Source organism: Lichenostomus cassidix, chromosome 20 (assembly GCF_008360975.1).
Source record: "Lichenostomus cassidix isolate B80296 chromosome 20, HeHo_3.0, whole genome shotgun sequence".
Lineage (NCBI taxonomy): Eukaryota > Metazoa > Chordata > Aves > Passeriformes > Meliphagidae > Lichenostomus > Lichenostomus cassidix.
This window is the reverse complement of record NC_139500.1, coordinates 5,043,790-5,071,274: the sequence shown is the minus strand read 5'-3', so window position 1 is coordinate 5,071,274 and position 27,485 is coordinate 5,043,790. Positions and strand designations below refer to the sequence as shown.

Here is a 27,485-nt window from a genome sequence, read left to right as displayed (position 1 = left end):
TCTAAGTAATGAGACCTTTATTTGATACATAATACCACTGGGACCTTCTATAAAGAGAATACCAGGAGTAGGGCTAAGTTTTGCTGGCTTGGGAATGCATCAGGAAGGGGGAAAGTCTTGCTGACTCTGCAGTCAGATGCTGGGGCTGTGCACAACGGGGCTGCAGAGCTGCTCAGTGCCAGCCTGGGACGTGTTAATTCAGTCATATATTTTCAGATGCTGGAAAGACACCCTGATTTAGTGTGCTGCGTGGATCTGTGCAGAGTTGTGGGTTTGAAATGCAGTGTCCAGAGGCTGATTCCATCACCTCATGGTTGAATTCAAGCTGGGAGATGAAGAAGCTGTTAGATACATACCAAGAACTTCCAGCCAAAAAATTACTTATGGTTTCACTTGAAGGAGAAGAAGTTGTAGAGAGTTTAGGTATGGATGTCAGAAACACAGCAGTTAACAGCAGAGATGTATGAGAGATTGGGAGGTGATAACTTAGATAAATTGGTGTCTCATCCATATTAAGGAGACAGCTCATCCTCAGTTGCTGCCGGATGACATGAACAGTGGAGCGTATATGGATACTAAAATACATTGGTCTTAAAGTTAAATCCCCAAGAACCATCAGAAATAAGTCTCAGAAGCCAAAGTGAGATTTGATGCACACTGCAAAATATGCAGTCTGTCAGAGCATGCTGCTGTCTCCATATAACTTCCACCGTTTGTGGGACAATTATAGGGAAAACAATACTGTGATCTGTAAAGCAGTTCCTGGAGTGGTTTTATTCACTAACTCAATGCTATGCATAATCATTGCCAGCAACATCTCCAGAGGTGTGTGCATAATAGAGAGACATCAAGTCAATGAGTCAAAACATCAGAAAATAAAATTCAGATGAACCTCACATTCAAAAATTATATTATCTGTCATTTAACACTGTCTGAAGACCTCCTTATTGAAATAATACATCTAAACCAAAACCTACCCCAGGCAGTAATACCATATTGTGCTGCTGTGTTTAGGATCTACCAGGAACTGGGGTTTTCTGCACCTTGAGCTGGCTGCCAAAGTAGGGGAGCTGGGTTTTTAAGACCTGCAGAGATCTTCAAACTGAAGCATCCAAATGACTCGTAGAGGGGAAACAGAGGGCACTGGGAGGGTCTGTTCCTCTCCTGTACCCATGTCAAAACCTGCCAAAGTCAGGATTGGCCCCCCAGCATCACCCACTTCCTTTGCTGTGTAGATGTGTACAATAATTTTCCTCTCAACAGCTAAATTTGCCTCTAAAAGAGAGTTTGTATCCAAATGCAAACTTAATTTGCCCTCGCTGACATTACACTTCACTGGATTAGATCCTTCATGCCTCCTGTTCCAAAACACCCATCGAGATAAGAAGTTACCCTTTTTGAAAAAGCAGCCTTGGAAGACCTTTAAATCCCCTAACTAAATTCTTATAATGCTATTTTCCCCAAAGCACCGTGTATAGCATTGTCTCTGCACTGCAGCTTGAAAGGAACAATTCCCTGCGGATCAGGTGCCTGCAGCCAGGAAAATCTGCTCCGGGATGCTTTGGCAGGGATATCACAGCATGGGCCACAAGGCAAGGATATATCCATGTGTGTATAAAATGTATATGTCCATCTATAAGCTGCACACAGGCAGGTGCAGGCGGGAAGCACCAGTGCTGGATAATGAGTCCGAGTTGCTCCAGGCTGTGAGAATGAGCAATGAGCAGCTCTGCTGGAAGCAAAATCAGGAACTTGGGTGAGCTTTGCTACTTAGACAACAAATCACTGGGTGTGCTCGAGGGTTCATTTTTCATTGGGAAACACCAGTGAAACGAGTACTTTGCTGCTTATCTCTTTATTGCTTATCAGTGCTTCTTTGCCCTTCATTTCTTGGAAAAGGCACGGTGCTTAAATGGGTTGAAGGGTGGATGCTGTGAAAGAACTGAGCCACCTCTTTAATCCCAGAGGCTTCATCAAGGGTTCATTTTGCTCTCCGGGAAAATCTCTGTCTTCCCAGACCACTCGCCTCCCTCTCTCTGCCATCCATCTAGGTTGCTTCGTCTGTATCTGAAGTCATGCTTGCCATCCTTTGAAGAGGTAGTCTCCTCTAAAAAATCAATAGTTAACATTGTCTTTAAATAGTCTGACATTTACCTTTACTGCGGTTTTCATTTCTTTCTGGGATTGCTCAGACATTTGTATTACCTTTGTGCGTTCCTTATTTCTCTGCCTGTAGCCACGGACCAGGAGCTTTGCAGGGATGGCAATCCTGGTGGTGTAGCTCCCAGCCACAAATAAGGAGACTTTTGCAAGATAATTGAGAGGACTGGAGCTTGCTAATGGAAGCCTCTTTAATTTATGGAAGACATCAACTGAGAATAATTACAAGCAAAAGGGTATCATAAATCCCTGAAGAAAATACATGCTGAATGCAGTTTTCCCAACAAGCAAATTTGAATGCTGGCCCAAAGGTCAAAATAAAAGACTGCGAGCTTTAACCTCCTGAGCCATCCACCTTTCCTTTGGCTCTTGTCAGGAACTTGTCTGGGGGTTCATTTAGAAAGCTGCCTGTTCAGAGCAGGGCCATTTGCAATCTGGGAAAGTTAAGCAAATTAGCAGAATTATTAGGTAAGAGGCAATTCTCCACAGCCTGCAAAGCAACCGCTTGTTAAATTAGCTCACACGGGAGAATTGCACTGATCGAATGATGGTTGCAGTGTTTGCAGAGGGAAGACTGTGCAGGCATTTCCTTTGAAATAACACTGCTGTACTCCAGCTAAAGAATAAAAAAAGGAGAGTTTGTGCAGCTTCCCTGGCAGGCTGGGACAGGCTCCCTGCGCAAATGTACTGGAAGAAGCCTTTGTCTTTTAAACACATTTCCTCTACCCAGTTCCTTCTGCAATAATAATAAAAAAACTAATAAAGAAGAAAAGCCCAACCCCCTTATACTATGTACTTCTAAAAATAGAGGGAGTTGCAGGAGAACTGATGCCACCAGACCCCTGGAAGCAGGTGGCTCGATGCACCCTCTGGGACCTGCAAGGACACCTGGGGTTTTGAAGCCTTGCTGTCCTGGGAAGAATTTGGGAATGAGGCTTTCAGCAGTAGAAACAAAGTCCTCCAAGAAGACAAGGAGAGAGGGTGGTTCACCCACGGTTTCTGATCTGTCAGTCTCATTTTTATATACTCTTTGGATATTGATTTGATATTTTTATACCTTATGTAGTGCACTTAGTACAGGAAAAAATGGATTCACCAAGTAAATGTGCTTTATTAGCAGGTCTCTGATGGAAAATTATGTCGGTTTTCCATTTAAAAGATGCATCAGATTAATTCACTCATGAATCAATCTCTCCATGCTTGAAAATCTACTCACACCCCACATTAAATCGTCCGGTGTGACACTGCAGCCTGGAGATCACAACGGAAGTTCTAAAACAATGAAAAGGTAGTATCATGAAGTTTTCAGCACTTCCAAGGCAGCTGGGAATGAAATATTCATCCCCAAAATGAAGTGAGGGTTTTACACCAGGCTTAGCTCTGGCTTCCCTTACAAGAGGTGAAGCTACATCAGTTAAAGTAATTTGGTGTTTTTTTCTTTTTTCTCTTTCTTTTCCTGCTTCCTTCTACGACTGACGGATGTCCCAGCTCAAAGGGTTGTCCCAGGTTTTGTCTTTCACAGGCTTTTTTTGGCTCACAGGGCCATGCTCTTCACCATGGAAAGATGGATTATGCCTTTACTTTCCAGGTGATCCACAAAAGGGGGATAGAAATTAATTCCTTTCCCTGTGCTGAGAGGCTGCAGGATCATTCATTGTTTGTTCAAGTGCTGCACAGGGCCACCTCTTACCCCTGGCAGGATATCAGCTCATGGCTGGACACTGGAATATTTGGGAAATAGTTTCAAATCTCTCCCTCTCTCTCTTTCACTCTTTCCCCACTCCTGTCCTTCTATGCAGAAGAAAACAGAAATCATCTGCCAGGCACTGCAAAAAATTATTTATAGGAGGGGAGGGCAGAAGTAGCTGGAGGCAGATTTTATCAGAGATGCTAAGAGATGTGAAATACTCATGCCAGGTGGAGCTGGAAGAGAAGCCCTTGGTGTTGAGTCTCTGATACCTTCAAGACAGAGACTGCCCATGCTCTGCCCCCATCACTCAGTTACTCAGCTCATTTTAGCCCCCCTGTAGCAGATGCTGCTTCTGTGCTCAGCCCCAGCTCTGTGGTGCAATCCCACCTTTCAGCCCCAGGGCTACATGCAGCATCTCAGTGTTTATTTTTGTTGCTGTACAGTAAAAGACAAGTACCTAGAGCCAGCTGAGACCCCTGGGTGCACACTGATATCACAGCCATAAGGCAAGAGCCTTGAACGTTAAAAGAGAGAGTCTCTCTTAGAATAACTCAGGTTGGAAAAGACTCCTAAGATCATCTAGCCCAACCATTAAATCCATGTCCAATCCAGGCAGGCCAATTGCATAAGATAATTTACATGGAGCAGTGACAAGCTATTTTCTCTTGTCCTTCTCTTTGCTGAATACCCCAAAATGAAGGATTTTATTCCTCTTGAGGGAAAGGAGGATGTATCCACACCCCAGGCTGGGTGCTACTACAGCTCAGCACTGCTGCAGGAGCTGAGGTAATGCACGGAGCAGCCACGCGCCTGCTGTCTGGCCACGTCAGACACAAAGGGAAGGACGTCTGCTCCAACCCCAGCCAAAAAAGGGCACGTGGGCATGGTTCATCTCCTGGCTGCCAACTGCTCAGGCTGCTCAGGCAGTCGCCATTGTGCAGCTCAATGGGAAAGGTGGCAAAGGAGCAGCCTGGGAGTAGGAGCTGGGGGATCCTTCTTCTGCTCTTGCCTGGGTGTGCAGGAGATACCATCATCCAACCCTTCCTTCCTCTAGAAAACATGTGCAGCACATCCTGCTGTTTGTGTTTAATCCCAGCTAATGTCCTACGGCTATGATACGCGTGATTATGGCAGTCATTTTTAATTAGGGGTTGTGTCAATGTATTGACATTTTTATTGCTTTTGGGGGAAATGGAGGATATTTTCCTGCAGGTGAACTCCTCTCTTTCGTGGTTCTCTATCCCTTCAGCTGCGCTGTTTGCTTATTAAAAGAATGCATTGTTATTAAGCCCATTCTCTGTGCAAGTTAATTAAGCAACTTGCGCAACACCAAATCCACGGAATGCAGAATTCAAATTCCCTCCATCCTGTGGCAAGATTTATAACCTCATCCTGAGTGCAATATTTATCATTAACAAGCCCTGGCAGGATCTGGGAAACAGAGTGATGAGGAGAATGCATTCGATGTCTTGCTGGGAAGTGGAGTTAGACAGGAATGGCTCAAGCCACTCATTGCCTGCAGTGATAAACACCCTGCAGACGATATTGTTCACCCGGAAAGAAAAGGGAAGGCAGATCATTACATTTATTGGTCATAGCTTTTCAAGAGTCGATAAAGACCTACTAGAAAAGGCATGGTTGGTAGCAGGAATGTATATTTTTTTGTCTGTCTCAAAAATACCTTTGGCTCAACAGCTTTATGTAGCACCAATAGGAGATCTGACTTCTGCCTGATACGTCAGGATGAATCTTCCTCCTAGATGATGGTGCTGGGGTAGATGGTGCTCACATTGTACAGTTTTTAATGTCTTTAACCATCTTTAGCTTTGTATCCTGATAGCCCCTTCAGGCTATATGTCAATGCCATCTGGGAGGAAAAGAAGAGACTTCTGCTCACTCGCCGCTGTAACGCAGATCTCTTGACTAAAATTGTGCTTCCATCACTTGACAAACTGTCAGCACAGAACAATTATCTGCCTGTTGGCTTGCTTGTCCTTTCTTTTCTCCCCTCTCAGGATTAAAAAAAAAAAAAAATAAAAGAAAAACAGGTGAAGGAAAATGATGCAAAGAAAAAAGCTCCGTGGACAGAATCGAGCTGGTCTGATCACACCACCTGAGACACTTGAAGATGTATCAGAGGCGTAAGTGGGTCCCTTCTTTGCCACCTCTTTTGCCACCTCCTCTTCCTATGCACTGGTGAATGGTCTCAGGTCTTTGGGACAGAGAACGTGCCTGTTTTTGTCTGTGTTAAGTCCTGTACAAATATGGATATTAGAGTATTAGTGTATTTAGGCTGATGTGTTCAGCAGCTCTAGATTATGAATTGCTCCTCAAAATAAAGTTTGCATTCGCCGACAAAGGTCTTTATTACAGAAGAGGGTCAAGCAAAAAGGATTATTCTTGCTAATTATTCGCTGTTATTTAATATTTGCACAAAAGGTTTGCAGGCATGAGTCCTCAGGATTGCCTTGTTTGAGAAGCTAATAGGGTTTCCAGGAAACCAGCAGTGTCTGGTGAGCCATCAGAGCAGCCTCTTAGAGGATATGGAAAACAATTAGATTTGATGTAGTTAAGGATGGTTGGCTAAAGGTTTCTAATGACTTAGCCAGGACCAGATCCTGGGGTTTTCAAAGTCAGCAGTAAGACTTCCACTCAGAGCTGTGCTTTATGGGAAACGGACCGAAGCAGATCCAATTTTCAGAGCATGGACAGGTTCAGGATCTGGGCAGCTCCTGGCTGCAAAGGGAAGATGTCAGTGAGTTCTGTTTGCTCCTAACCCTGCTGTTGCCCCAGGAAGGATTTGGGAATGAGCAGGGCTGAAACACAAACTGTTGGGAGGGATATTTACAATTTTTTGGCCATGCCTTACAGTTGTCCCTACACATTATCAGTCCCTAGATTGCTCCCCTGAAGTCTACCTGCTGCCTTCTGCTTGGGCCTCATATTTCCTTGACTAGACCATAATGGCTGTATTGTTATAGAAATTCCATGCTAAGTGAACTGAATTTGTCTTTCCATGAAGATATAATTAGGCAATAAAAACACAGCCAGAAATCTTCAGGCATGGGTGCATGAAGGTGGGATCCACCTTTAGGCATTTAAATGCACAGCCCAACTTTTGGGATCCCTGTGTATTCATATCTTCTCTTGCTTCCAGACAACTGGAATCTTTCCTGCTCTTCAAGGCGGCTTTGGGGGTACCACACTTCTTTAAGGAGAAAACATTTTCATTTACATTCCCTGGTTTTGTTCAAGTTGCAATGCCTCCAGCTTCCCCATTTGACATTTTTTAGTAACTTAATTATCATTACCAAGGAAGAATGTTAATACTGGTGTTGTTTACATTGGATGCAGCCCTGGGGAACAAGGGAAAATAACCCAGATTGTGGGAGCAGGCGGGAGGAGCATGGCATTTTGGAAACCCAGGCCACAACCTGCTGGAAGCATCTGTTTCTACTCAGCCTTTTCCTCTAGAGTCCCAACATCACTCACAGCCCAGACTGCCAGCAATTAGGGATTTGTGCTGAGGATTCCCCTTCCCTCCTGCTTTCATCCCAAGGATGTTCAGGAATCTCAGGACTGGCAGTGACAGCATTGAGGTGGTTTCCTTGGACAGTCATTTCTGCCTCAGCAGATGCCTTTGCTTGATGCTCCTGAGATGGGAATTAGGAAGTGGGATTGAGTGGTGCTCAGAAACATGGATAATTGCAAAGCAATTAATCAGCCAGGAAAGACAATGTGTCAGGAGGTGACTCGGAGCTACAAGAGGTGGTGGCTACTTGGCTGTTTTGCCAAGGGCAGAGCTGTGTTGTGAGGCTTTGACTGGAAAGCAATGAGCACCCTCACTCTCCACAGCTGCAAACTGGGTCTGTGCTAACACAGGGATTTGTTGGAGCTGCTCCTTTTCCTCTGTTTGCAGGCACAAATGTTCACAAATGCATTTTGCATTCACTCGAGTCTTCTATCAGGCCAGGTCAAAACCCTTTTGGGTGCATCAGTGGGTGTTTGGAAAGATGCTGCACTTGTGAAGATTAATAAATAAAAAACAGAACCAGTAATTTCTTTTACACGTTCCCAAGAAATCAGCTGGTGGCAAGAAGGAAAAAGTGCCTGATGTGATTGAAGTATATAGGAAAAAAAAAACCACACGTAGGCTTCAGTAGGATATCGACATGGATGTTTAGGCACTGTTAAAGTGCAGAAAAATGAGCCAGCAGGATTGAGTAAGCAGTATTTTCCTTTTAGCTGAGGAAAGGTTCTCTTGCAGTAACATTGCTCCTCATGTCTTTGCCTTTTAAATACCCTGTGACATAAATATTAGATGCATGTTAAGCCTCAGATCCATCAAACAACTCCTTATCTTGAAGCACATGAATACTCTTGGCCCTGGTAAGAACATTTAAATGGTACCTAAAGGACCAGAGATGTGAAATGAAGTAAACCTAATTTCTAGCGTGTGAAAAGAGACAAATCTCTGCACACTCTCATGCCAGGGGTTAACTTGGGCCAGGTGTTGTTAAGAAGTAAAGACATGAATAATCTCCCATCAGACTTTTGCATCCAAATGGCTCATTAAAGCGGCAATATTCATGGCTGGTGAGAGTCCTATAGATTTACGATGGCTAGGAAAGGATGATGCCCAGCTTACTTTCCCACCAATCATTATTACATGGGAAAGTGAGCGATTTTCTTTAACTCCATTAGCATAACATTAGTGCTTATAAGGACCAGACAGGGGTAGAGACTTTACAAGTCTTTTAGGTCAACAAAGTCAAACCGGGAACTCTTTTTTAGGAGCACAGCTTTTATCTCATCAACAAAAAAACATTGTTGGCTAGTGCAGACTGTGGATATTTGAAATTGAGGGGGAATGAGGAAGCAGTTGGAATTCCCAACTCCTTCCCAGCTCTGGTAGCCCTGCAATAACCCATTTCTTCACTAGAGCTGTTGAAGGAGCAGCTCGGCGCGTTGTACAAAACACAAGGAGGGAACTTCAGATCAAAACCTTTATTCTTCCTTGCAGCAGATGAAACACTGAGGCACGGGGCTCCTGGGTGGGCATGAGCAAACACACATGGAAATGCACAGCATTTGCAGTGGGAGTACACTGGGTCACAGCTGAGATCAATGGAGGAGGATGATCGGGATTATCAATCTCGAGTGGTCTCCGTTAGGCAGAATTGACTGGCAACCACATAATGACTCAGGCTCAGCCCACCAGTTTAGAGCCCGAGTGATAGATCTGTAGATGCCAATCATCATCATTTCCTTATCAGCAGTGCTCACGTGGCCATTTGTCTTCTACCTGAGCCGCCCTGGTCGGGTTCAAGTGTTTCATCCTCCAAGGTGCGTCTGAGAGATCAATGCACAGCTACAGCTGGTTGAAGGGGACCAAATCCATTGAACAGTTGATTTGGTTCCATTTTACCAGCTTTAGCAAAGCATTTGGCCTCATCGGCTGTGGCAGCAGAGAAGAGAATTCCTCGGGGTCTGTTCTTTCCCAGCTGCCTGGACCTCTTCTGAACTTGCAGCCTGATGCTGCACTGGTTCAAATGGCTTCACTTTCAGGCAGTCAGGATTTATTTAAGCTTCTTAGAGGCTACGGCTGAAGAGCGGGTCTGAATTAAAGAGGCAGGTTGAACAGCAGTGGAATAGTCTGCAGCAGTCACCATCAGCCTGAAGCATTTTTTAAACCTGATATTTGGCTCTGTCTGTTTTGAGAGCCACGTTGCTATTACAGTGTGACATAAGTAAAGGCTACTGTTTTCATCCAGATGCTTTAATTATCACCTCCTGCCTTCTTCCTTTCAGTGTTTTATGGTGTGCTGTCCTCCTCCATGCCCTGTGTTTTGGTGTCTGAAGTGACACCTAACATGCAGCAGCAGAGATGTCATTTGCTACAACCAGCCCAGCCCACAGTCATGGAGCTCAGGCTGCAGAACTCTTCTCCCCTCAGGGCTCTCCTTGGAAAATGGGAGGGAAAAGGCTGGAACACCTGAAATCTTTTTTTAGTGGTTGACAAACTTTGCTTCCCTACTGTGCAACCTCCTATGTTTTTTCATCTGGCATTAAAATCAGCATTTTCAGGAGGTTTAAGATCTGCTCAAGCAATGGTTGTATTTGCCATCACCAGAAATCAACAGGAAAGTGGTGGAAACAAAAACGGGGAAGGGATTAATAAAAAAGAAAAAAAGAAAAAGGGTTTTCTTTCTTGCAATCTCATAATCTGGCAATTTATCCCCAAATGGGGGAGGCAAGTTCTGCTACACCACTGCTGTCCAAGTCCCTCCCATGTTGGTTCACGTCTCAGGACTGGGGTGTTGATTTCTCCTGGAGAGCCCTGCAGCATGAACACCCCACTGCTAAAAATAACCCGGTAAATCAAATTTAAAAATCACAGCAGCCCCGATCATTTCTGCAGTGGGAGCCAATAAAGTCAGGCCTTTCCTTCTTAACCCGGAGCCACGCGCAGATATTGCACATTGCCATGTGCATAACCTATTTAAAGAATTTATATGCGTCATAAGGCAAAGGTGACTTTTCCCCCTTCTCCCTCGCAGCCCACCATGCTGCAAGATGATACCAGGGAAAAGCACCTGTGCTTGGAACCTCTGCACGCAGAAATATTGCAAGTGGGACAGCATTTTATCTCCTGAAGAATTACAGGCTTCGCATTGTCACGGTAAGCACTGCAGATCACTTAACTGCCCAAACCCGTTACTCTAAGCTGCCTATAAATAAATGGAGAGAGAGATGGAAGGAGAAAGGGAGAGAGAATAGCTTTTTAAAAGGAGCTCAACAATTAATTTAATCAAGTTATCTCTAGGTACCTTTTCAAGAGACAATCAAGCCAAGGAACTAAATGGAAACTTAGACAGCGAAGACCTGGAAGTATTAAATTCATCCTTTGGTGACTTACAGGAGGCAAAGGAAAGTAATTTTTTACTGGTGATTGGGTAGAGGTGGAAGTGCCATTAGTGACTGAGGCTGTACTGAGCTAAACCCTGATGGGCACATGGGTTTTGGGATGGAGTGCATCAGACTGCCTGAGCATCACCACCTAAAACACACTCTGCTCCCCAGGCAGGCATGCTTTGTCCCAGCCCTGATGATTTGGGGTCAGTCCTTTGAAAGCAGCACTGCGGGAGAGAGGTGTGGGCTTACACTGAGCATCTTCTGCTGGGGACCAGAGCTGTCCCCACTCCCCCTGCTTTGCTTCGGGGAGTGCCTTGGAACATATTTGAAATCAATGTGAGTCGGCATGGATGTTCTATAACATTTTGTTTAAATTCTCTGCAGTGAGTTATGGGTAAGGTTTTCCTTTTTAGAAAATTAGGTTTTCTCTTCTGGATGCCATTAATCAAAACTAATGATGTCTCTCTGGTGGTGAGGCTTTCCCAGCAGCTGAGACAGAGCAGCCCACATTATAAAGCTGGAGAGGGCTGCAACCCAAAGGGACTTGTAGCCTCCCAGGCAGGGAGGGCCCAGATCTGTGCCAGCCCAGGCACTGCCAGGCTGGAGTCTGGGGTTGTACCAGCCATCCAAACAACATGGATTATAGATGTGATCAAAGGTCTGAGCTGTGCCGAAACCCCTGGTCTCTCCAGAGAGGCAATGCTTGTTCCCAAATGCCTGTGGGTACTGTCTGCTATGAAACAGCAGGGACAGGGTTCACCTGTGCCTGCTGAGTGCTGCCAGGTTCAACATGCAGGACCTGGCAGGAGCATTTGCTGATCTGAACAGCCAGCCAGGGATTGGTGCTGCTGTCCCTTCCTGCCTGTGCCAATGTTGCAAGTACAGCCTGCAACAGCACCCCAAACCAGGCCCTAAACCTCAACCAACACCAGTGTTCAGGTTTGTGCCCAAAGCGAACTCAGGTCTTGTTATATCCTTGTGAAATTGGGTCTTGCATTCAAAAGGGTGGGAGGAGCAGTGCTGGTGCCTCCCTGCACAGTGCTCTGCTCCTGCCCCTGCCATCCTGAGCTGGGCAAAGCCTACAGGTGCTGTGGGATGGCACTGGAGAGCCATGGGCACACCGAGTGAGAGCCACGGGCCAGAGGTGACTCAAAGCCAAAATAACAAAACAAATGTGTACATCACTTGTCCCTCTCTGGCCACCCTTGCGTGGTGCCTGTGCTGCTCATGGTTATATCCAGGAAAATGGGCAAAAGCCCCCATTGCCGTGACAAGTAGGATCAGTAGTGCCCAACACAAGAGAATCTCCTCTGTTGCAGATCTTTCCACTTCAGCCTCAATATTCTAATAAAGACGTGTTATAGACAGTACAGGAAAGCCAAAGAATTTATCAGCATTTGTCGATATTCCTAATGAAGCAGAAGATTCAACATGCAATAGAATTAGCCTACAACGAACCTTTGCATGGGGCCCATCCTTCTGAGTCCAGAAATCTCCTGCCTATTCCAGTCCAATACACTTTTGAGAAATGAGCAGCCCTCCAAGCCATTATCGTTATAAGCTAAAAGGCCAAATGAGACAAAGTACTATTGCTCTTCATCTGAATAAACAAATCATTTTTAGATCAAATGCATGAACAATTTATCATTCTAAAATCCAATCAAAAGGAAAAAACAACAATACAGAACATTGATTTCCTACAGCTTTATCTTAATGAAGTGCACATTCCCTTTGTAATTAGCTTTGGAAGGTTTTTTTTCCCCCCTTTCCTCAAGCTAATGTGTTATTTGATTTCCATCCAAACATTACTAAATTGGAGGAAATTTCCTCAAAATGAAGTGGCTTTTGATAATACTGGAAAATGTCTACTCTCACACATTGCTATTTTTTCCCCCAAACAGCCATACTTATACTGCAGATGATTCAACTTTATTGCATGGTGTCTTTGCGAGGATGTTTAAATCAATGCCACAGTCGCAGGATTCTGCCCAATCTGCCATTTGTAAACCAGAAAATACAAGCTTGCTGCTTTTATCCTTTTCCTTACAGACATCAAATATTAATTGAACTTATATTAATACAGGGAAAAAGTAGACCGTGTTTTATTAACATTTCTAAAATTAAAGATGTTCAACTCAAGAAGTAGACCCCAGACAAGGCTCGAGAGCCTTCCGCTTGGATTTTATTTGACTTAATTAAAAAGCATTCTGTTCCTTTGTGCACTAAAGCAGTTGCTGACATCGCAGTAGCCACTCAGTCCTTCAAACCAAAACTATTACCTGAACTTAATAAAGTGTCTATTTAATTTATGCACCCTCATCATGAACTCACCTGTCTCCAACAAACACAAGGTGGTTCTTGCTAATGAGCAGCGAAGGCAGCAACTTGACAGCAAACTCACCAGCACCCCGGGGTAACTCAGCTGCCCCAAAATATTATTTCCATCTCCTTTAATCTGCCTTCTCCACCATTATTGCTGTTATCCAATATCCCTGAGCCAGCAATCCCTGTGCATGTCTGGAAATGCTCTTTGCCAGGCCATCTCTCCATTCCTGCCCTGAATCTCTCTTTTAAATCTTTTCTTCTTCAAGTGGTGCTGACCAGAGGACTGTTGCTTTCACTCTGCTTCAAGGAGTACTTGCTGAAATGAAATGGCTAATTTGATAGTCTGGTTTTATTTGGGTGCATTGCCAAGGTGCATGGCAATATCTATGAGAGGGAATGAAGTCCCAAACCCTACAGTTATCACCTTAATTCTTAGTTATACAGAGCATCCAAAGTGACCTTATCTCTGTCTTAACCCAAATTTTGGTCCTAGGCCTTTTTTAAAAATAACAGTCTCGTTTCAAGCATGGACCTGCTCTGTTCTGATGATGCAGAGCATCGTTACCTGGCGGGAGCTTGCTCCATGTGGGATCAAGAAGCTCCAAAGCGATTTCCCCAAAGCACAAGAATCTGAGCAGGCCTCTGGAAGCTGCACCTCCTAAAGCCGGCCGTGGAAATAGTTGTGGAGTTGGATTTTTTTTCTTTCCCCTACTCACGCTCTCAAAAGAGAACAAAGCCGTTCCCTAATACAGTTTGTGCATTTTATGGACCTAACAATTAAACAGGTTTTAAAACATGTGCTGACTGCATGATTCCATACAGGGGAGTGCACTCAGCGTTTTCAAACAGCAACTGCTACGAGATACCACTTAACAGTACAAAACACCAGCAGTCCCGTTAAAATCAATAGAAAATTAGATGCTATGAAAATGCAATATGTGTCCAATTAGTTATAATTGGAGCAAATGGTGGTGCAGATAAACTCCTGGAGGAAGAAGGATTTGTCCGGAGTGCTCCCGGCCGGGCGCGAGCACAGCGCAGGATGGGCTCTGGCGGGCTGTGCCATGCCCTGGGCAGGAGGGATGAGCCATCTCATCCAGGAATGTTAACTCTTGTCTAATTATGGAGCTGCTCCGAGCTGGCAGGACGGCTCTGGTGCACCACTGTGCCTGGTGAAAAACGATCGGCTGTCACACGGAAACCTCCCTGTTGGACTTGACAAATTATGCCAGCAAACCTGTTTAAGAACTAAAAAATCCTTGGACGCGGTGACAGGCAGAGAAAGATGCTGTGTTATTTATTTATTTGCCCAGCAGAGTTTAAGAATTGTGGCTTAGCCCCACCAGTACTCACTTTTTTCTCCTGCCTGTCTGTTGTAATATCAGTTCAAACTCCTTCCCACCAATTATTTTTCAGGCTTCTTTCAACTCCTAAAAACTCAGCTGCACGGCAAAACGGGAACTAGGTTATGCAATTCTAACGCTTTATTTTTAACATCTTTGGTGCAACATATTGCCCTCCTCTTTGTTTCATCTTATGACTAAAGAAAAAGAGCGAAGATCCCCTATTGCAGTGGCGCAAAAGGGACATCTCCAACCCCTTCCTGCCCTCACTACATCACTTGCAGATCAACAATCACTAATTTGCACTGAATTTTTTCATATGAACGCTTCAAAGTAAGTTATTTTACCGAAACTATTGCTTCAGAGCTAAGCAGCAATAACTTTCTCCAGGGTTCATATTTTCTTACTTTAATTTAGTAATTCAGATTATTAAACACTTATGGCCACAAAGGAAAAAAAAAAAGGCTCATGTTTACCCAGACCTGAAACCTTTTTTGCATTACTAGACACAGTTACTTACACTGTTAAGAGAACTGTCTCTCAAGAAAGGAGAGAAAAAAAAGAAGTGGCAGCTTTTATTTGTTACGCTGACTCAGCCGAATGGTGGAACAAGAAACATTAAGCCCCAATCCATAACTTTTGTGGCCGCTCAAAGGACGTATTCTTCCTCGACACTGATAAAAGTTTAATATGTAGTTGCCCAGGTTTTTAATAAACTTGTCAACAAAAGAGCAAGGCAAATTGATGGGGACCTTCCCAGGAATAAATTCAGTTTCAAATAGGCCAAATGAGCGTGGAGGACAGGGAGGGGACGGTGCACGGGCGACTTTTGCTGGGCTTTGCAAAAATGGCACAATAGATTTTAGTGGGTGCGTCTTATTGTCTCAAAGACAAGGCTTTAGGACAAAGCTGGCTTAATTTAAAGAAAGCAGAGTGGTGCAGCCCAGCCCTGACACCATGAGGGACAGAAGGGGCAAAGCCCAGGCATAAACACCCATCTCACCCTGCCTGTCTGCACATCCCAGTGCCCATCCCACAGCAGACCTGCTCAGGGACAAGCTGCAGTGTCACTCCATGATTTTATCCCCAATCTCCTGCTAAACACATTTCAGGACATCTCTTCCAACCACCTCCTCTGTTTGGTTAAACCTTTCCCACTCCCTGCTCCATCTTTTCCCTTCAAATACTCAAAGCTGAGCTTAACTCAAGCGCAACACAATCCTTTTCCTCTGCTCTTTCAAACTCCAGCAGTCCATAGCTACAAGCACCCCTCACATATAGGGACCAGTTATCCCAAATCCACATGGCCACAAACTCCAGGCACTGCCCACCTCCTGTCAGCTTGGGAGTGAAATCACCACATGAGATTCATTACCTTCTCCTAGATTCAATCAAGTTGGTGTCTTAAATTATTAAGACTTAGGGGTTTTTTGTTAATTTGTTTACCCAAAGTAAACACAAATATTAAATCAGAGCTTCCAATAGTCTCGCTGAGAGCAAATTAACAAGCAAATTAACCCGCAGCATTCCAGAAGGGGACACCAGCCTTTCCATCTCAGCAACTCCTTGTGACACTTTGCTTCCCGTGTCACCAACTCCCTCCTGACGCCTTCCTTTGCTTGCACCAAACAGCCTGAAAAGCCAAAAGCCAAGTCCTGTCTCCAATGCCAGATCACAGCTCAGATTGGAAGCACTGTCCCAGCCGTTGCGGTGAACTTTATTCTCCATTGCTCTTAGGTCACTGGATTCCTGCTCCTGTGGCTTTATCCAACTCCCCAAATGCCAGGGTTGACTTGCCTATGTAAGGTCTTTGTAGGGATGGCTCCTGTCCTTACAGCTGCTGGGTGACTTCTGTGGTTGGTGGTCACGAGTCCCACGCCTCCTGGCTGCCCAGATGCCACCTAATCCTGTCCCCCCAGAAGGGCAGCTGAGAATGAGCACTATTTATAGCAGTTGTTCCCCGGTTCCCCCAGGCTCATCAGTCTGCCCAGGGCTTTTTTAGATAGTGGTGCAGGTCCCAGCACAGGCCATATCTGGGCATGGTGAGGCATTTACAGGCACAGCTCTGCGCTTCAGGAGAAAAAAAAGAAAAAGGAAAAAAAAAAGGAAAACCCTGCATCTGTTGGAGATGTCAGTCGCCTGCTTCCCTTGAGCCTCCTGAGCACCACCAGCAACTGTTCCAACTGCTAAAACCTCTGACTATCAAATCCTGCTTTAGTCAAGACATATCTGTGTCTGAAAGCCTTCCCCTTGCACACAAGGGTGTCATCCACCAGCCCTGCTGCTCCGTACAGACCGCTCTGGAAAAATACAGACTAACCCAGGGATGCTCACTGGTGCTGCAAAAACCTCTACAGAGCATCACGGGGTGCTGCAGTGGTCGAGAGGCAGCAGCCCAAAGGGACACAGGGACACTGTAGGTGCTCACCAAGGTGCTCAGGGCTGGATATGCACAGCTGGTTTGGCCTGGCACAGCCCAACCTGCCTGGTGCTGGCAGAGTCACCTGGCAGTGCAGGATCATGGCCACATTGGTGACCAGTGAGCAGCCCTGTGGTGCTGGGGCACCCCACAGACCCCAACACCCAGTCCAGTCCTGCTGGGATATCCCCCAGGCAGCCATGGCTCCGTGGGGTCCTGGTTGGGGTCCAGCCTGCACACCCTGCACCTTGCACCTGCCCCAAGGTGTGGGGAACCCAGGGGAGTCTCTGCATGATAGCACGAGAGTAGAGGGGCACAGTCCAGGCAGGCTGTGCCACCTCCCAAAAACACACTAGGCAGGACCATGCAAGCCAACATCAAAGCAGGACAATCCTTAGAAACCCAGAACAATCTTGGCCTCAGGTAGTTACACCCACCTACCCTGGCCACCTCCACTTTCAGCCTCACAGTGCAAACACAGCTTCAACAACTCCACAGCGAGCAGCCGCTTTGCCTGGGAGGGAAACTGAGGCAGGCGAGCCACACAACTTTTCTGCAAGCCCAGCGAGCCAGCGGTGGAGCCCATGTTCTCTCTCAGCTGCCATCCTTGGAGCACTGGGCTGCTCTCAGCGTGACCCCCCCTGCATCCCAATGGGAATGCAGCTCTCAGCATCGCTGCCTGCTTGGCTGAGGTCAAGAGCAACTTCAGCATCAAGCGGCGAACACTTAACCCAGCATCTTCTCCGGGAGGCACCGCCAGTGCGGCACTGAAATCAGCCCTGGGCTTTCTGGGGAGGGATCCGAGCTGAGGAGCGAGGATATTTCTCTTGCTAGGAACACACCACCCCCTCGCCCACAGTCACTGCTAAGTGCAAGATGTGGTGAAAGTCTTTAAAAATAGATATATTCCCAAGCAATTCATGCCGCTTGCATCTGGCAGGGCAAACCTAGCATGGAAGCTCTTTCTTACTGACTAAAAAGGATTGTTAGCAGCTCGAGGCTCGTGCAACCTTGACTCTCTCCTCCTCTCTTCAGGGCCTTCTCTTGTTCTTGGCCTAAACCAGTCCTGGGAAACACAAGGGAAGCCCTGCCCAGCTAGGCTGGTGTCAAAGGCAGGGAAAGATACTGCAGTGCAGTGCTGATCTCTTCTGCAATCGGACGTGCAGACTAGCCCGAGTGCTGAGTCAGCACAATTTCTTTTTTGATTGGTTGATCTGAGTAACATATTTTCAATGTATGCTAAAGGGGCAGCAATTAATACCTTTTCCCTCTTTCCCCACTTTCCCAAACCGCTTTGAATCGGATGCACAAATCTCACCCCCAAAGTCACTCTCTGGTCCTAAATATTCTGAGGCTCTTTCATTTTTAATTTAGGGCATTAAAAAAAAAAAATTTGCAATCTAAGCGATGCTCACTTTGATCGACTTGTGCTGCTGCAGCTAAAATATCTGTCCTGCAGGTCAATCTAATCATGCTTAATAGCAGTTTATTCTTCAACGCAACATTTTTCACGTTGGGTCGACAGTTTTAAATGAGATTGCTGATGCACCCCTTTACTAATGCTTTTACCAGGGCCAGCACATCCCTTGAAATACTTGTGCAATAAAATGCTTTATTGCTCTTGATGAATGCACTATTAAACTTGAATTGCAAACATGCCCCCCCTTTTTAAAAAAAAAAAAAATAGAGGGTGCTAGAATTTATGGGACCACCTGTCTCCCAACATTAAGTAATAGTAACAACTGTAATAATGGATCATCAATGTAACAAACACACAAAAGTACAGAAAAAAGAAAAACCCGCCTGGGAAAACCGCATGGCACAAATTTGTCCCTGCGCTCTCTTGTGCACGTGCGAAATATCCATCTTATACCTGCCGGTAGTTCCGCTTACTTGCGGGGAATTCATCTCCAGAACGGCTGGATTTTGTGAGGCATAGAATAGAAAAATTTAACTAATTTGGTCCACTGGATTTATGGCTTTTACAATTCTCAGAGCTCCTGTTTCTGTGCCTGGCGCTGCACAGCCCTCGGCTCGCGGGATGGATGGGCGCACCTGAGCATCCCAGCGCTGCAGGTCCAGCACGGCTGCTCCTTGTATCACACCCACCACGGCACTCAAGGCCAGGAGATGCTCACCAGTTTATAAAGAGTTTAAAAGAAGTGGCTTTAATTTAGCTGTGAAATAGAGCAGGCCCAGTGCCGTGTAACGGCAGCAGTTTTAATCCAAAGAGGTGTAAAAGGGATGAAGAGCTGCCACGGAGCAGAAGAACGGCGCAACGGGGTTGGCAAAGGCCTGCAGCCATCACCTGCTTCCATTGGTGTCAACCCAATGGGCTACCATGGCTTTTGGGTGGCCACATCCACCCCACTTCATTTTTAACATCATCCAAGCCCAGGTGACACCGTCCATGGCAAAGCCTCCCCTGCCACCTCCGCTCCCGTGCTGCGAGACAGCGCTCAGAATTATAGCTTTGAAAATATTTACATAAAAAATAAATCTGAGCACTTAGCGACTTCCTAAAGTTAGCAATTCCATGTGATTAACAAGCGTATTAATTCAGAGAGGCGGGGGGAAGGAGATAAAAATTGCATTACAAATGCAGGTATCTGCTGTAAATCAAACCGTGAACACCTTCACGAGAGCAACGTGCAGTGGCACAGTTTTAGTACAACCTGTGCTGAGAAGGGGAAGAATAGAAGAGAGAGAGGGGAGGAAAAAAGAAAATTAAAAGAGAAAAGAAAATGAAAATAGGAAAAAAAAGAAAAAAGAAAAAAAGAAAAAAGAATAAGGAATATTTAGGAAGGAAGGAGAAGGAAAATGAGAAGAAGTAGGACAAAGGGTCAGCAAGGAAAGGAGGGGAATTTCATCTATAAATTATATATAAGATATAATGTTATGTTATATTCAGAATGTTGGGAATTGTCCTCATTTTTCATCCAGAGACTCAAGGTAACGTTGCTGATTTACAAGGGAGCAGAACTGCAGTCCTGTATGGAACCAGTGCCTTCCTGCCTGAACTCAGCTCTTTTCCCAGCATCCACCAGTTTCAGATTTAAATCTGACCCCAAAATGGGGCTGATTCCTGTGGGGTCATGGGGGCCAAGGATTGTCCCCAGGCAGGATGGCTGTTTGTGGGGTTGAGCCCAGGGGTTGCTGCATCCCTGCAGCTGGGTCCTGAGAGAACCAGGAACACCCTGGTTTTCCAGGGCTCAGCACAACCAGAGCATCCAAAAAAGCCAAGAGGATGATGTGCAAACCAACCATCCTCCAGTGCAAACGCAGCCTTCCCAAAGCCACCTGGCAAGGAGACCAAAGGCTCCTCCTCTGTTGGGAAGGGGCTCAGCGCTGCCCACGCCTCCATCAGCCATAGTATTCAATTTAAACAAACAACAAAAAAAAGCCTCAATAAACCCCACCAAATGCTATAGGTAGGAAATCTCCCCAATGGCCCAACCTGCCTTTTGTCACCCACTACTCACGAGCACCTGCTTACAGTTCAGTCCCCCTTGGCGTACCTGGAACAGTGATGACAGCTCACCGTGACTAGAGATGGATAAAGACTCCCCAAAATCCAAACTCAGATTCTTGCCTGTTCCCCATGCCTGGGGGAGGATGCTGCGATGGGAAAGATTTGATTAACCTCTGCATGACATGCCTGGCACCACAGCTACCAAATGATGCCTGAGGAGCCCGTGAGCAAGGCAAAGACGGCGTTGAGATTGCGGGGAAATCACTCAAAAGCAAAATTCTGCCCTCAGCGGCCTCACAGAGATGGAAACCAGAGTTTGGGAAGCTGGGGAGCGGCTTTTCGAGGAGTTCAGCTTGGCACATCATTGCAACATCACAGAAATGAGAGGAAATTTGGGGCTGAAAGCTTTAAACCCTCGGACGTGACTCCCACCTAGGCAGAACGTTAAACTTGTCCTTAAACCAAATTTCTTTTATTTTGCCATATTATTGTAGGATCCTGGTAAAAAAGCCAACTATTTTACATTGGAAAATGTTACAAAGGAAAAAGCTTCCAGAATTAAAGGATCTAATTTTCTTATTTTCCTTTGGGAAAATAAGACCCCATATTCAAGGCACTCCTCTGGCTTTAGCGGTGATCCGCCGACTCCATGGCTCACCACACTGACAAGGAAGGTCTCCTTCTCACCAGTTTTAAGCACAAAAAGTTTTAATGTGGGAAAGATTCAAAAAGCGGAATTTGCACGCTGATTTAAAGCTAAAACACCGCACGCCCGAGTCACAACTGTTGTATCCTTTTCCTCTCTCTTCTTCTCCCCCCACCCTCCATCTCCTTTTGTTGTTCCTAGATTTAAAGATAAGCCAGCTTTGTTTGCTATCTAGCCTTATTTTGGGGGTAAAAAGGGTCGATGGGGAGGCAGGAAAAAGGAGTGACTGGCCTGCATCCCTGTTAAAGCCCAGGAGCGGACAGCCAGCTTTCCTCTGGCATCGCCTTTCAAAGCCCATGCCGCAGTCAGCATATTGAATATTTAATGTCCTGATGAGCATTTCCACCTGCTGACACAGGCAAAGTGACAGAACAATACATGCGCTGGAACAAGATCATCAATTGACTCCCCAGTCAGTCTGCCGGGTCAGGCAGTTAAAAAAAAAATAATAATATAAAATAATCTGTCTGTCTTTCTCCCCCGCCTTGCCCGGGGTCACACATTGCTCCTCTGAGAAGGATTCCCACCTGAAATACATACTTCTTTACATTCCATAGCTTGCCAGGTTCATATGGGCATATAAAGAAGTATGTCTCTCAAGCAGGTAGTTTCAATATGCGCATTTATATGGTCACAGGAGGAAAAATAACGCTGATTTACAATTTACATCCTGAGAGGGAGTTACGGCTCAGTTCAAACCAGCAGACTTTCCTCCTGCCCAGCCCATGTGCAGACAGACACACACCCCAGCTCCCGATCCTCGCCGGTAATGCTGGGCTGAGCCCTCGGCAGATGATGGATTTTGGGTCCTGGGAAGGGGAACTGCATAATTCGCTGGACACAAAGCAGCAGAGGTCCAGTGGCTGCCCTGGCAGGGGCTCTTTGAAACATAAACGGCACAGAGTAAAAGCCAGCCTCCCACTCCACCTGAAAAGTAGGTGCTTCATTCAAAATCATAAACTTCCAGCATTTAAAAAAGACCAAGATGTGGTTTAGAGGAAAGCCGTTGCTGTATACGCATATAGGTTTCATTTCAGACAAAGCCATGTGGGAGAAAGTTAAATATGTATCAATTCCCAATTGCCTCCATCCTACAATTTGGAAACAAAAAGCCAATTTGTTTTCAGAGAGCCAAGGATCGAATGGCCAGCTACTGATTTACAAACCACCACCGGGAAGAACTGCTCCATTTGCCAGAGTAAGAGAACTCATCAGCCCCAGACACGCGATTGCTTTATCAGTAAGTGGAGATTAAAGCATAGGAAGAAGAAAGCATCTTACCTAGTGAATCCAATGATTTTTCCTCTGCTGGTCACTGGGAGTGAGACACTACCCCGCAGATAAGCAACCCCCAAAAGACAGCCCATGCCTTTCGGCGAGTTCGGGGCATTAAAAATAAAAAAATAATTAAAAATTGCTCCTAATAACTCATCCGGCTGAGCTCCACGCCAGCTAAGGGGCTTTGGGAAGACCTGCAGATACAGAAGGAAGCCAAAGCGAGGTGCTGGGAGCTCGGGCCAAAGTCTCGCCGAGTTCTCCCCGCAGCCCTGGACAGCACCGCGCAGTGCCCCGCGGGGCTCGCTCCCGCAGCAGCCCTGCCTCTGCCCCTCTCCCTCGCCTCCCTCGCAGCCGTGCTGAGCTTTAAAGCTCCCTGAACAATGTGGGCCGAGTGGCAGGGCTGCGCTGGCCGGCCGGGCTGAATGGGAGGCTATAATGGGCAGGATTTAGGCAGCAGCGCGGCGGAGGTCACGCCGGGCGCTGCTGCTCGCTCAGCAGGGCGGGCACGGTGCCTCCTCACCTGCGCCCGCCGCGGCCGCCGATCGATACCAATTTACAGGCAAATGTGCAATGGCTGCCTCCGTGTTAATGAATTTTACCGTTTCTCACAGTCTCCTAATGAACCCTTTAAAGAGGGTTTAAGTAAACTTAGCAAGTGGCAAACTAAGCACTTTGGAATACCTAATTGCATCGATGCTTCTCGCTGCTTTTGGAAATATCACTGCCAGCTGGGGAGCAAATATCTCCCTGCGCCCCATCGACTTCCAGCACCACCGAAAAGCAAAGGCCGCATGGAGCCCGGGTGTAAATCCGCTTTATCAGGTTGTAACCCCCAAAATTGCTTTCACACCCCTCATGCAACACCAGCTCATGCCTCGGTCCTGGCTCTGTGCGGCTTCCCCCTCATTCCCCGAGTTTGTTGGCCCTTTTAACCATCATTATTTGTCTCATTTAAAGGCAAATTTCAACCTTTAGTTTGGATTAAGGGGAAGAGAGATGGAGCTGTGGCACTGGTGTAATGCATGACTGCAGTGAAATTAAAGCAAAGGGAGAGCTGAGGAGTGTGAGGGAAAGTCTGAGTGCTTCAGATTAAAGAAAACCCAAACAAACAACAAAAACAAAGTGGTGGTGGTGGGTGTTGCTCAGCCAAGCACTCCGTGGTATTGAATTTCCTTCAGACTGACAGCAGTAGGACAGCTACTGGACTTCCTGGACTGTTAAACATCTGCACCTTGTACCCAGATTGATTTCTTCAAATGCATTTGACATGGGCTGTCCTGAACAGTCCACAACTTCTGCAGACAAATGGGACAGTGGCTGCCAGCCACTAAAGCGAGCCCTGTGTAAGGGCTTTAAAAAAATGACCTTTTAAATCCTTACTAGAGCTGAAGACAATGACACAACCACAGCAGCAGAGTTCGTCGTGGCGATTTAAATTTGCTTTGAGGTTCTGTGTGGAATCTCATGCTTTCCAGGGTTGTGCCTTTTGGTGGAGGAGCAGACAAATGGCGTGATGGTGCTTTTAATGTAACATCAGAGGCACCCTGTGGATCCCATCCTCCAGCTACCACCAGGAGTAGAGTGGTGGTGGGTGAACATCATCCACTATCCTCAACCCACTTGGGCTCGCTGGGCTCCTACGCTTGCTCTTGGCAGAAAAACATGCGCAATAAAACTGTGGCCGCTCTGGAGAGAAAAATGGATGGAGACCTGGATCATGCAGAGGCCAAGGGGCAAATAAAAGGAGAGGGAAGAGCCTGAGGTATCGCCTGGAGGCGAAAGGGGAAGGAGCGTGGTGAGAGGGATGGAAAGCAACATGCTGTATATTATATCCCTGCTCTGCCCCAGGCTCAAGGTGCTGCTCAGCTCCAAGTGGCAAAGTCAAACTGAAGCTGTGCAGCACAAACCTTTGGGGACTTTGAAGTCAGCCCCTGTGCAGGGCTGGGCACTGGAGAAGGGGGATGCAAGCGGGGCCGAGGTGGAGGCAGGCACTCCTCCCAGCGCAGCCCATGGCAGGGAGACTGGGCTCAGACCTTGGGAGCCACAGACACAACCATCTGCTCGAGAGGAGCCCAGCAATTAAACTGACAGCACAAATCACGGATTTCTGCCTATACAATTACACAGTGCACACTCCCTCCGGCACAGGCACAGTTATACCTGTATCCATACTCCACACACAGCCTGGAGATGGGCTGTGTCTGGGTGATACATTACACCTGCTTGTATATAGCATTTATGTACCTGTGCATAAAGATGCGTATAAAATATCCATATGCATGCTGTAAAACGTACCTAAATCTAGGTGAGTGTGTGTATCCACCTCACCAAACTGGTGTCTATATATTCATGTGATAGGTACCACCACTATCGTATAAAAAATAATGACCACAGTCAACTCTGAGTTGCAGGAGCAATAACAGTCAATTGATGCTACACTTCATGTAACCTGAATTTCAAAGCCTTGCAGGGAAACCTAACTTCTCCTCCTCCCCATATTTCCTTTCTGATCGTCCACAAGCCATGCGCCTGTAATTAATACTCATTTCTCGGCATTTTAACAGTTAATCACCACAGTATTGAGATCATTGCAAGTTAGGCTAAGTTTAAACCACATTTCACCCTTTTGCTCTGCCTGATATCAGCTCATAGCACTAGTTTGTTGCAAATAAATAAATAAAACCCCAATCCCCCCAGGTGTCATTAGCCAGCCTGTGTCTGAATTAGGCATTTAAAGGCCGGTTTAACCTTGCAGAACGGTTGCATGTCAAAGTTCTAACATTTCAGTTCAGATTATTCTAGTGCACTGCTTGCTCTGCAGTTTGTTAGTTTTTTTTTTTTTTTTAAATGCGGAGTATGCCACGGCAGAACAAAAAAAAAAAAAACCCAGGGGGGTGAGGTTTCCTAAGCGATCCACAGATTAAACACACATCCAGCACATCCCCACACAGACACACACACACACATACATTTGCCGGATGCAGAAGCCCACATTTAAGTCCCCGGGTAAGTTGGATGGGCACTCAGTCCTGCATTGGCCAGGAAAAGTGTTTAAACCAAGCTGAGCTGGTAGCGGTTAAAGGCAAGGCAGGGAGCAGAAGAGAGGGGGGAAAAAAAAAAAAAAAAGAAGACATACCAGTTAGGAGCTTCTGTTGCAGCAGAGGACTCACCAGAGCACTAGCTGAAAGCTGAATCAGCTTTCGAGAGTTAGGGATGCATAGAGGAGGGTCATGGAATCACAAGGTAATAATGCGCTTCATGCTGCAGCCGTCAGCCTTCTCCTTATAGCCAATCTCTAATGCAGGAAGGGAACAGAGAGCAGGCCCAGGGATGGGATTAGTCCTCACTTGGAGAGAAAAAAAAAAAAAAATTAAAAAAAAAAAAAAATCACCAGGCAAACCCTCCCCTCCCACCCGCCCTTACCTCGCCCCCGCCGCCCAGCACCGGCACAACTCCATCCCTCCATCCCCGGCGCTGCACCGCATCGCAGCGCGGTGCCGCGGGGTGCGGGGAGGCAGCGCGGTGCCGCGGGGGCTGCGCGGGGCGGGCGGGGAGCGCGCTCGGGCAGCGCCGCGGCCAGCCGGGGGTTAAGGAGCAGCCACCGTGCCCGCCCGGATTGCAGCACACCTTGATGCGAGAGGCTGCGCCGGCACAAGTGCCTGCGCCCCCCGCTTCCCTCCTCCTCCTCCTCCTCCTCCTCACCCCCCCGGGGGTCAGCCCGGGCTGGGGGTCAGGCTGCGGGGGGATGCACACGGCCGGGGGGGCTGGCGGAGGGAGGGGGGAGCTCTGGTCAGGACGCGAGTCCACCTTTCCAGTGCTTATATACCCAACGAAGCATCCCAAACACGCACCCCCGGGCGCTCGGCCCCTGCTCCTGCTCTTCCCTCCCTGACCATATTTAGTCAACCACGGCAAAAAATAGCCCGTCAGCTGGAGCCTGCCGAGCAGGGCTTGGAGTTCAATCGCTCCTCGCAGCCCATTGACTACTGGTCCTGCAGGGTCCTGACTCTGCCTTTTTTTTCCCCTCTTCTATTTTTAGCTAGGCCAAATAAAGAGGGAGCTCATCTTACTACTCTGTGCCGGCCCGAGGTTTCGCGGGGCCCTGGCTATGTTTGGTAAGCGCCGGCGTTGAGAGACACGGAGCGGAGACCTTGTCCATGCGGGAAAACCTTAGGCTTTCTTCCCGTTTGGTTCTTTTCTTCTCCTTTCTTTTCTTTCATGTGTGTTTCCTCCTCTGTGGTAGAAAGGTTTCCAGGCGAGAAGGTGGGGAAGAAGCTCAAAGGATCCTGATTTTCACCTTAAAGGAGGAAGAACTGGCTTTCAAGGACCTCATGCTGGCGCCAAGTCCTTCACCACAGTGTCCTGGGCACCTCATTTTCTGGCCACGTCTGCCCTCCTGTGTCTCCAAAGGTGCTGAATGTTGGGAAGGAGTTGGACTTTGTGCCCTATGTGGAGAGCTCTGGGGAGCCTCGTTGCCAGGCAGGGAAACCCCCCTGTCAGGGTGGGTCAATGTGGATCACCAGCACAGAGGTGTCTCCTGGTATTGAGATCACGGGACCTTTCCAGCCTCCAAAGTTTCAAAGGAGGGGAGATTTTGGCAGTGCAGGCACTGCCCTTGGCTTGCACCCAGAGAAGCAGGTGAACGTCTCTAGAAACTTGAGTTAGACCCAGCTTCAAAGTAAAGATGTCCAGGGCCCTGGGGAGGTCACCTGGGGAAAGTGGATAAATGATGACAGACTTGGCAATGGCTGCACTCAGCCAACCTGTCCTGCTTGCTTGCTGCAGATCCCCATTCTGAAGCACCTCCCAAACCCAATGGCCCTCCCTGCCCTCCTCACCCCAAGTCTCTTCACCTCATTGAGGCTCCCCAGAAGGACCATGACATCTCAGAACCCATGGGCACCTCATGCTGCTGACAGACCACTGCTGTGGGCAGGCTGTGGGGGATCAAGGCTGGAGGGACCAGCACGTGGCAATGGATATGTTGGTGGTGGTGGCTGGATGTGGATCTAGGGTGGGAAGTTTGCATGAGCCTGATGAGATGCCCAACACCCCCTGCTCCTATCAGTGACCTGTGAATGTGGAGTGGTGTGTGACAGAGATGGCCACCCAGAGAGTGTCACCCCTGTGATCCCAACAGACACCTCCACTCAGGACATCCATGTCAGACCATCAGG

The 27,485-nt window shown here is 47.0% G+C and overlaps 1 long non-coding RNA gene across 4 annotated transcripts; it reads right to left on the bottom strand.

The window, feature by feature from the left end:
* Window positions 1-26,111, bottom strand: LOC146428599 (uncharacterized). 4 transcript variants are annotated; one of them, XR_014855934.1, is made up of 5 exons: window positions 25,936-26,111; window positions 25,445-25,654; window positions 5,532-8,153; window positions 2,206-2,372; window positions 1-2,107 (listed from the first exon to the last, which is right to left on the bottom strand). It is a non-coding gene; the product is annotated as an uncharacterized LOC146428599 (long non-coding RNA). The 4 variants fall into 4 exon arrangements; XR_014855933.1 differs by having other exon boundaries at window positions 5,532-6,104; XR_014855935.1 differs by lacking the exon at window positions 2,206-2,372 and having other exon boundaries at window positions 5,532-6,104.
* Between the last annotated feature and the right edge of the window lie 1,374 nt (window positions 26,112-27,485).